The following is an 11137-nucleotide window of genomic DNA, read 5'->3' on the forward strand; positions in this document are numbered from 1 at the left end:
TGTGCGGGAGGCAGCTGATCGATATTTCTCTCTCATCGATGTTTCTAACTCTCTATCCTTCTCCCTTCCTCTCTTTAAAAAATCAATAAAATAAAATAAAAATAACTTTTTATTTTGTCACTCACATTTGTTCCCTTTTCTTGCATTTTTCTTATGGTGTCATCATGGCCTTGTGTATTCTTGCCCTAAGCATCCTCACATTGCAAACTCCTTGATCTCAATGATGATTTATTATCCAACTTTTGTTTTCCTCTAGCATTTACCACAGTGCTTTGTATATAGTAGGAGCTTAAAAAAATCTATTAGTTGAATATAGGCAACCCTGAAATGTACACTTGGTTTTCATCTATCAAATATATCACTTAGTTTTCATTTATCAAAATATAATTACATGTACAAGGGAAGTTAAATGCTGCAAAGGATTAACCCAGTGATGAATCCTTACACGAGTCAAACAAAAACTCCTCTAGCAACATCAAAACTGAAGTCTTCGCTAAGTCTGTATTTGCATATACTAAATCCATTGAAAACGAATTGCTACTGTTTTGAATGTCTTGCCCCAAATGTTCTCCACTTGACCGAGTTGGAGAAGCAGAGGCTAGCAGAAGACAGAGCTATGGAGCTTCCTGGGGGTGGTAAGTATATTCACAGGTTCACCCTCAGGCTTCCTTGCTCTTTTGTGAGTCCCGATTGGATTGGGTATGTGAGGAGGGAAAGGGCACCTCTCCGGGGAGATTAATAATAGGATGAAGGATGAAGATCAAAGGGCAGCTTTGGCTGCTGACCAGACCACGTAGTAACGTAGCAACCGGCAGAGGCTCTCTGATCTCCAGGCTCCTCCATACCCCCTGTAATCTCACACTGCATTTTGCACCCATCCTTGGGGTCAGCACCCTTCTCAATTACACCCGCCCTTGTTTCTCCAAAGCTTCGCCTTCTGCAAGACCATAGGTTGCTGTTTATCTGCATATAACCACTGCCTAGCCATCACACAGCACCACCAAGAAGACTTTTACAAAACTAATATGAAACCCATTTTTAGTTAGTATATAAGTTCGAGAAAAGTTTAAACTTTTCTTAAAATACATACGCACAATGAGTGATCCTAATTGGTCTTCTATAGTATTTAACTTCACTAACTAATCTACAGCCATGTCATAAACCTTATAAAAATTTGCCTTTTATTATGTTTAATTATATTTTATTTTAATTGTTGACATTATTACAGATGTCCCCCACCCCCCTCCCCCCACTCCAGCCAGATCCTGCCCTCCGCTCCCTCTGGCCCTCACAACATTGTTGTCTGTGTCCATGGGCTCTGCATACATGTTCTTAGGCTATTCTCGTCCCCTCCTTTCATCCTGTTCCCCCTTCCCAACCCTCTGCTGCGTGATGTCTAGAATTTACTCCAAAATAATCAGGTGGTGGATGGGATTTGGCGGGAAGGTACAAGTGAACCAAAATTGGCCTTAACTTGATTATTGTGAATGAAGCTGGGAGACGGGCAGCTGTACCATTCTCTCGCTTTAGTATATGTTTGAAATTCTCCTTATAATTGTTTTATTTCCAATACCTATTTTGTCTTCAAATTCTGTCTCCACACAGTTCTGGCGTGGTTAACTTTTCTAGAAGCGAGGAGTCACTTAGTCGGGTCATCTGCTTTTTCTGCCTTTTCTTCTTAACCCAACTTCCTTGACCTCGCTTGGTGAAGCAAGATCTGCCCACATGGTGACTCTCCAGAACTGTCCACAGAGCGGCCCAGGAATCTTGGGCCTTGCCGACCCAAATGCTCAGACTCCTTTCGTAACCATTTAAAAATATGCCACGGTAGCGGCAGTTCCAACAGGGGTTTTATTTTCACTGGGAACTTCAGATACTGCCGCTGGGCTGCAAATAGAAATGAGGGTGGTGGCGTGTGTGCAGAAGTCGCTGCCTGCCTCTCCTCTTTCCTCATCCCTTCTCCCTCTTTTCCAAAGCCTCTGCTGGTGGGCTGTCACCAAGTCAAGGTTACGAGAGCTCCCTGGTGTGAAATATGTCCAGGATACCAATAGGCAAAGCTGTTAGGACTGCTGGGAATGACCCAGGGAATCGGGACCACGTCCCCTTTTTGGGAGATGTAAACTATATTCTTGGTCTGGGAGGAAAACGTGCCTAGAACCCCAACATGAGACCCTGGCTGACAAGGTGACACCCAGTCGGTGCTTCGCGGGTGTTTTGGCACCAGCAAGCCATGCAGAGTGTTTCTGAAATCAAAGCAGCAGGCAGACTTGCCGTCCGACCCACGGCAGAGTTTGTCCCTTGCAAACCATGTCCCAAATATGATTCCGCTCCGTGCGCAGTCCCTGCAGCAACAGTCACTGGCAGGCGTCCCTCCTGAGCGGGTGCCTTTCTCTGCAGCTTGTCTGATTCCATGAAGCCAAAGAGACTCCTTGAACAACCCAGAAAGGCAAAGTTGAGAGAGAGAGAGAGAGAGAGAGAGAGAGAGAGAGAGAGAGAGAGAGAGAGAGGGAGGTGTCCAACTGGTGAGAGCCGGGCTGGCTTTCCAACTGTCCATCACCCCTCTGATTCTGCACAGGAAAGCCGTTTCTTTAATCCACCTGTTCAATTATTTATCATGCTATGTGTTTCCTCTTAATTGTCGCTCGGGCAAAGCCTCTGTGTTGTAAGGGGACACCCTAGAATTTTTTAATGACCTTAGGCAAAGTGATTGACACCAGATCCCGGAGTCAGATGCTCCTAGTGACGCAACTCGTTCTTCCAGTAGCAGGGAAGCTTCCTGCCATGATTAAGTTGGAACCGTGAGAGTGCGAAAATGTGCTGTCAGCCTTCCCCTGATGCAAGCACTTTTATTATAGCGTCTGGGTGCAGGGCAGGGAAGCAACGCCAGTCTCCCTTCTTTCTCTGGACGAGCCCCTCTGCACGGAAAGGCAGCCTGTGCCGGGCACTTGAAATACCAATGGTCACGGTCACACCGTCTCCAAACATCCAGTGTTTCTGGCTCTACCCCCTGCCCCTTGGCTATTTCTTTTTCTGGGTTCGCAGGACAATGCGATCACAATGGGTCTATGACTGGCAGGCTGCCAGTCCCCAACTCTCATTAACAAGAAGCAAAACAAGAAGCAATCCATTCTGTATTTGAACTTGAAATGGAAAAATCATCTGCGTTTGCTTTTCTCGATAGGAGGCTGAGATGGCGCAAAAGTCTAATTCTATTTTCTTTGGACACGGCCCCCATATCCCAATGAAAGCGCTTGAGAGCCTGAGAGCTGTGGGTGTTGGAGCCTCCTGGCTGGATGATCTGTTCCGTGTGAGAACGACACAGATGGGTAGCCTTTTCAACAGCCCCTGCTTTGGTTATCTCTACTACTCTTCAGGGTGTTGTACAAGGGGATTTTCAGGCTGTGTCTGACTCCTGCATGAATAGGCTCAAAGACGTTTTTCCTTTTTATTGAATTTATCGGGGTGACACTGGTTAACAAAATTATACAGGTTTTGGGTGCACAATTCTACTACATATCATCTGTACACTATTCTGTGTTCACCACCCGAAGACACGTCTCCATCCATGATTCATTAATTTACCAATGTTGTACAACTACCGCAATGAGACCAAAACATATATAATGCTAGAGTCTGTGAAAACCTGTGATCTGCGTAGGAAGGAAGGGGAAGCCAATAAAAAGCATGTGGTACTCCCATTGCTTTTACAGCTAGGCTTTTACAGGAACTTACTCCAAATGACTGTAGGCATTTTGTTACCATTCTATCTTGATACCAGAGGTATTGAATTCAATCCAAATATGTGAGGTTAATACATAGGTTGGGAAAGTTGACCCTTTAGGCTTTTATTGCTTTGTTAGGATTTTGCCTGAACTACCTCAACCAGACTTATCTTAATGCAGTCACAAAACATTTATTTTTACTGTTTGAATCTCCATTGCCTTGGTGTGCTTAACACATTGTGTGTGCTCTGTAAATACAGGGCAAATGAGTGAGCTGTGGGTGAATGAATGGAGAGGAACCCAGCCTCAGAAGGTAGCTGGCCTGAATGGACAATTCCCTAACCTGCTGTACACCAGAATCAATTGTAGCTGTTAATTTCTATTTGTAATGTTTCTCCAAGTACTACTTAATTTTCTCCTCCCATTCTGTGTCCCTTTAAAGTGAATTATTGCTTATTATCATATTTCAAACAATACAGAGAAGTGTAAGAAAGTACCTCCCTTTCCTCGAAATAATACCCCAATGATGTAAATGCTCTTAACAATTCACCATATGCTCTATAATTTTTCTCTGTGTAAGCAAGCCCAAACACACTTCCAGTTTAGTTTTTAAGAATCATATTGTATGATAGATATACATTGAAAACTTGCTTTTTCACATAATATTTTGCAGATACTCTTTCAAATAAATATCAGTACATCCCAATCTGCCTCATTCATATTATTAACTACACTAGAGGCCCTGTACACAAAATTCGTGCACTTGGGGGTTCCCTCAGCCTGGCCTGCCCTCTTGCAGTATGGGAGCCCTCGGGGGATATCCGACTGACAGCTTAGGCCTGCTCCCCACAGTTAGACATCCTTAGTGCTGCTGCGGAGGTGGGAGAGGCTCCCACCACTGCCACTGTGCTTGCCAGCTATGAGCCTGTGGGAGAGCACTGATCACTAGGGGGTAGTTCCTGCATTGAGCGTCTGCCCCCTGGTGGTCAGTGCACATCATAGCAACTGGTCATTCCACTGTTCAGTTGATTTGCATATTAGCCTTTTATTATATAAGATAGAGGCCTGAGGCACAAAATTCCTGCAAGGGGGGCAGGGGGGCTCTTCAGCCTGGCCTGCGCCCTCTTGCAATTCAGGACCCTTCACTCCTAGCCACCCACCTGCTTGCTCCTTACCACTTGGCTCCAGCTCCTGCACTGAGCGTCTGCCCCCTGGTGGTCAGTGCATGTCATAGTGACCAGGCATTCTGCTGTTCGGTCTATTTGCATATCAGCCTTTTATTATATAGGATAGTATATAATGTGTAATGCACCATAATTCATTTAAAGGTGTGTGTGTGTGTGTGTGTGTGTGTGTGTGTGTGTGTGTTGTGAGTGCAAATACTGGCAAGGAAGAAATAAATATTCTTGTAGTTGTATTCCATCTATGATTTTCAGATAAGTTTCCAGGAGTAAAGTTGAAATGAAGTCTATACACATTTAAATTTTAATTAAATATAACCATATTATGTGATTTCTTACCCTTACCAACTCTACCATATTCAATCTTCCACTTTATCATAAGTCAATGGAGAAATAAAAAGGTATTACTGTGGTTATTAATTTGCATTTCCTGGGACATTTTATTTGTTTCTGTTTTATAAACACAAAGCCAGGGTCCCACTTTGAATCTACTGAACCAGAATCTCTGGGGTCAGCACCAGAGAATCTGCATCTTTATAAAGTGATGCTACATGAGTCCAATGCAGTGAGCACTGGGCCAGGCATTTGGGAACCACTGGCTGTCTCTTGACTGAGATGTAAGCTCTATTGAGATGTAAGCTTTCATCATCTAAAAACAAACAAACCTCAAAAGCAACAGAGCTGGTTAGAGAAAAGTGTGCATTGTATAAACATGTTATGTTTTCTGCATGATTTATACACTTTATTTCAGATGTTGATGAAAATCTCAATTTACTAATATCAGTAAACCTTTTTAAAAAATGTCTATGTCCAATTAAGAAGAACAATAAAGCGTTGCTATAGGTATAACAGATTTCAAGACTTGTGGGGAGCAGGCCTAAGCCGCAGTAGGACAGCCTTAGTGCTGCTACAGAGGTGGGAGAAGCTCCCGCCACTGCGGCTGCACTGGCCAGCATCAGCCAGACTATGGCTGAGCGACGCTCCCTCTGTGGGAGCACAGTGACCACCAGGGGGCAGCTCCAGCCCTGCCCCCCTTGGCCCTGCAGCGGCTGCCAGTGGCCTCCCTCTGCAGGCCACCGGCAGGCTGATCAGAGGACAGCACCAGTGGAAAGCGGCTGGGCCCGCCCCCTGATTGCCATCCCCTCCCTCTGCCCACTGGCACCTGACTTGGCTGGCCTGGTGCCACCCACTCACTGGCCCCACCCCCTGCCAACCTGTTGTTTCACCGTTCAGTTGATTTGCATGTTAGGCTTTTATTATATAGGACTAGAGGCCCAATGCATGAAATTTGTGCAAGGGACCGACCCCTGTCCTTCATGGTGGTCGCCTGTGACTTGGTCCCTGCCCACTGCAGCTTCGTCTGGAAGGAAGGGCATCAGAAGGAAGTCCATTCTAATGAGCATACTATGCTTTTTTTTATTATAGATTGTTTATTCATGACCCTCATAGTGCTCATAGATTGAAGTGTTTCTGCCTAATTAAAACCTGAACATTTTTTTTCTCTCATTGTAAATTTGAGCCCTATGGATTTTGAAGTCATGAGCCTCTTTTCTTGGATAGAATTTTGCAACTGATAAATCCCCTTAAGAAGTTCATTCATTTTAGCCTTACAATAACCCAGTGAGGTGGAGAGGCTGAAGGCGAGCTTTCTCCAGGACCTATCGTCATTCAGCCATGGTACCCTCTGGGAGTATCCCTGCCTGCTCTTCCTCACTCCCTTTACACGGCTAACCCCTCTGCAGGTCCTGGCCTTACCAAGTCACCACCTGCAGGGAGACTTCTTTGATTACCCCTGAAGTGTGTGAAGCTTCCCTGCTCTGCACTTGTGTCACACCTGCCTCAGTTTTGGGCAGAGGCTGGCTGATGTTCTGAGTCTTGAATTTTCCACACGGGACACTCAAGGAGGCTGGGATGGAAGCATTAGCTCTGGTGGTAAAGATGCGACCAAGGTCCCAAGTCAGCCCCATGTTCACAATAGGAGTGTCTTGATGATTGTAAAATTTTACAAATATATGGAAGTGATGGTAAGAAGTCTTCCAATGGTAAATACTTCAGTAGTTATCTACAGTTTGAGTTCCGGTTTCTCAAAACCACTGACTCCTTCTTGCTTTAGCTTAGACCAGTGATGGTGAACCTTTTGAGCTCGGCGTGTCAGCATTTTGAAAAACCCTAACTTAACTCTGGTGCCTTGTCACATATAGACATTTTTTTATATTTGCAACCATAGTAAAACAAAGATTTATATTTTTGATATTTATTTTATATATTTAAATGCCATTTAACAAAGAAAAATCAACCAAAAAAATGAGTTCGCGTGTCACCTCTGACAGTGTGTCATAGGTTCGCCATCACTGGCTTAGACTCTTGACACTGCGTCGCTCAGCTTCCGCTAAGGCATTTATTCAAGAATCGGGTATTGAAAGATTATGGTGGACCAGGGAGTAGAGAATAATGGTGAAGTGAGTGGGTTCTAGAGTTTGATCTTAGATCCTACTCTACTTGCTGTGTATGCTCAATTAATTGGCTTCATCTCTGACTCATGATAAGGGTCCATCTCAGACTGGCTTTCTCTGTAAAGGGAAGATAATAACAGTATCTACTTCATTGGGTTGTTGTGAGGATCAAATGAGATTATTCATGCAAAACTCAGAGCATAATGTTTGGAGAACAGCGAGTGCTTCGTAAATGCCTTTGTTAGCATTGTGAGCAAAACCAGGCCCAGTCTCTAGCCTGGTTTCCTGGTCTCCAGAACACTGCCCGGATATTTTATCTTCTGTTTCTTTGCTTCTTCCCAGTCCAGATATAAATCTTATTTTTCCACTCTAATTTCTTCTCCAACCTCTAGCCTGCTCTGCCCTTTCACAGCCCACGTTCTGCTGCTGCCTCCCTTTTTTATTAAATATATACTTTCAAAGCAACTGGATGACTAAAATGAAAAAGAGGCAAGATATAAACAAATGGATGAAGATGTGCTGTATCCAGCTCTTGACTGTAGTGCCCGTAGGAGAATAAATCCATTCAAGCAGTGAAGCCAAACACATACTGATCTTTTAGCCCAGGATTCCACTCCTAGGTCTGTACTCAACAGAAACGTGTACGTATGGACACCAAAAATCACATGGAAGGAATTGCACAATAGCATAGTATTAGTGATCTAGTGCTGGATAACAGATTACTCACAAACTGAGTAACTTACAACCACAAACACTTGTTATCTCATGGTTTCTGTGGCTTCTGCAGGCATTTGCAAGAGGCTCAGCTGGGTGAAGGGCCAATCTCCAGACCTCCCTGACGAGACCTTGACTGAGTTAAGCCACTTCCTCTGAACTGCAGTTTGCACTCCGCAGAGCTGGGTGGGTGCTAGCACCTGTGGCCTCAGAGTGCGGGGGAGAGTATCGGTGACGTCAGGTACCGCGGAGTCTGTTGTGCACAAGATTAAGTGCTAAAGTCGGGGAGTGATGTAAAAATCAAGTATAAACAGAATTCCCCTGAAATTCCTTAGGTAAGCCTTCTATCACGGGGGTGCCCTTGGAGGTTCAAAAGCCAGGAACCAGGAGTTTACTTCTTTTGCTTCTCTTTAGATGTCTGCCCTGGTCTTCCTTTCTGTGGGGCAGCTTAGGACAAGATTGGCATTAATGGCAGGGGAGCAGGGGAGGGAACTTCATACTCTCCTTGTTTTTTGTTGTTGTTGAGGGCACCTAATTGAATTTCCATATTAAATATACCTTTACACTGGCTTCAGTATATGTGAAAGCACTGAAGATTTTGATTGAGGAAATGTAAGTTATGACTCATCCTTGGAACAGGTGCTTTCCCTGGTTTATCCTGGATCTAGGAAGCCTTGTGGTTAATGTCAAGGTTAAACACAGTGACTGGTTAAAGCCTTTAATCAAAACAAAGGGCTGCTTGATGCTAAATGACATGTTAGGTCAATGAGTAGAGAAAGGAGCAGAGTTCAACATGAAATATTATAATAAGTAGCAACTTTGCAGTTATCTGGTACTTTATAGTTTATAAAAGAATTTCTTAGAAAAATAACCTTATTTTAAAGATGAAGCTTAACTTCTCAAGATCATCTGACTAGTTTACCAGAAGAGGTGGGATTCATAACCATATCTCCCAAGTTCAAAACCATAATACTTCCCAGGAGACAAAGATATCTCTTCCCTTTCTCCTCTCCTCTCCCCTTCCCCAACTTCTCCTCCTCTTTTTCTCCTCCTCCTCCTCCTCCTCCTCCTCCTCCTCCTCCTCCTCCTCCTCCTCCTTCCTTTTCTCCCTCTCTCCCCCTCTCCCTCTCTCCCTCTCTCCCTCTCCTCTCTTCTCCTCTCCTCTCCTCTCCTCTCCTCTCCTCTCCTCTCCCCTTCTCTTCTCTCTCTCTTTCTCTCTCTCTCTCTCTCTCTCTCTCTCTCTCTCTCTCTCTCTCTCTCTCTCTCGCTGTGGTGCAAAGAAGTAAGTGTGAGGATTTATGATCTGACTCTCCTGGGCGTGACCACCCGTACAATCCACTTGACTTTGATCACCTTCTCTAGGCAAGACTCCCTAAATTAATTAAGACAGTGAGGTGGGAAGAGCAGGTTCTTCTGTGTGGCTATGGTTCTCACCTGGACAGAGACCTGCTCCATGGATGAGGTTAAACGTTGTTCCTGTGCATTCTGGGATATGTGGGTTTGGGGGAAATCTAGCTAGTTGATAGAGCTAATTTCTGATTCTCCAGGATGGGGCCAAATTATCATTTAATACATACATGCCTGCATCATGCTTATGAGTGCATTTAACATCTGCTTATTGATATATAACAAAATCATTTGTAAAGACAAACATTGCCCAATAAAGATGCATGTTATGGGATAATTGTGATATCACAATTTAAGTCTGGGATGGATTAGGACTATCTCTGTGCATAGGACTAATTCTTTGCAGAGGCGTGCTCCCTTTAATGTGACCAAAGCTCCCTAGACAGGGCAAATCCTTCCCATACTTCCCAGGAGAACCCAGAAATAGCCACTGTTAAGTGGATTAGAGAGGGGGGTAGGAATGGGCTCAATGGAGACTCTTCACTGAGTTCTCACATCCATGAGAGATGTGTCTGTCTCCAGACAGAATTCCAATTCTGAGTCATTACAATTTCAGCCATTCCATGGTGTTTCTTTTGGGACTCAGATAGCAGCATGAGGCCCCCTGGTGGCCTGAAATAATTCCTGAGTTTCCTTCTCAGGCACTGAAGGGCAGGTGTGGCTGGAGAAGGACAAGGTAGTGAAGACTCACCTAGACCTGGTGCTGACAGGGAGGCCAGGCAGAGCAGGATGACCTCTATGGGGAGAGTTGAGAACTAAAATATTTTCTTTTAAGAAGTGAAAGCAAATGGACTGTAATTCTGGAAAAACCACTCACTTTCTGATTGTTCATTCAATAGTTCATTTAGCAAACACTACTGAGTACCTACTCCATGCAAGACATTTTAATAGACATCACATGGGGTAAAAAAAAAAATAAAGACACACCATACACTTCTAAGGAGCTTTGGATGAGGATAAAACTTTTATGCCACCAACATGGTAGAAATGCAAGTGCCCTCAGAGAATGAGCAAATAGACTTTTGAAGGAGCAGTTACTTTTGGATGAAAGAGAAGGCTTCTAGGAAGAGGTGGCATTTCAGCTGGGGCTCTAGAGAGAAACAGGATTGGATCTATTGGGATGGAGAGGGAAAAGATGGCATCTGGAGGAGGAAACACAGAAGTTTGAACAGACATCAAGAAAAACCGAAACCCAATCCAGGAAGCGTGACTAGTCTGGTCTGACTAAACTCATAGGAGTTTTCGGGTTGCAGGGAGAGTGAAAGCTGGATACATCTGTTTGGATCAGACCCTGGAGAACCTTGAACACTTGCCCGAAAAATTTCTTCATCAAGCAGTTGGGAGCCTTTGAATATCTTAGAGCAGAAAAGATGCACGTCGAAGGATAGACTCCTGTCCACCGAAACAAACACAATGCCATCCTCTTGTATTTCATCCAGAGGAGTGTTGGTTTCCATGTGTTTAAGATGTTCGTTCTCTGCTCTCCTGTAATCAACAGCTCCAGACTCTTTCTACCATGTGACCTTCAAAGCCAGGAGGAACTAAGCCATCAAATCATCTCCCTTAGCAAAACTACCAAGTGCCAGGGAGCGGTCAGACCCAGAGGTGCCTGCCATGTTGAACTCAATTCCTTGATAGAACGCCTTTCATCCAGAGGACT

At 44.4% G+C, this 11137-nt stretch overlaps 1 protein-coding gene across 1 annotated transcript in view; it reads left to right on the forward strand.

Annotated features, from left to right (window-relative positions):
• Positions 1-11137, forward strand: part of PCTP (phosphatidylcholine transfer protein) — a 114064-nt gene that overhangs the window by 54423 nt on the left and 48504 nt on the right. The window lies entirely within an intron of this gene.

The sequence above is a fragment of the Myotis nattereri genome (assembly GCF_964212035.1).
Source record: "Myotis nattereri genome assembly, chromosome: 16".
NCBI classification, from domain to species: Eukaryota; Metazoa; Chordata; class Mammalia; order Chiroptera; family Vespertilionidae; genus Myotis; species Myotis nattereri.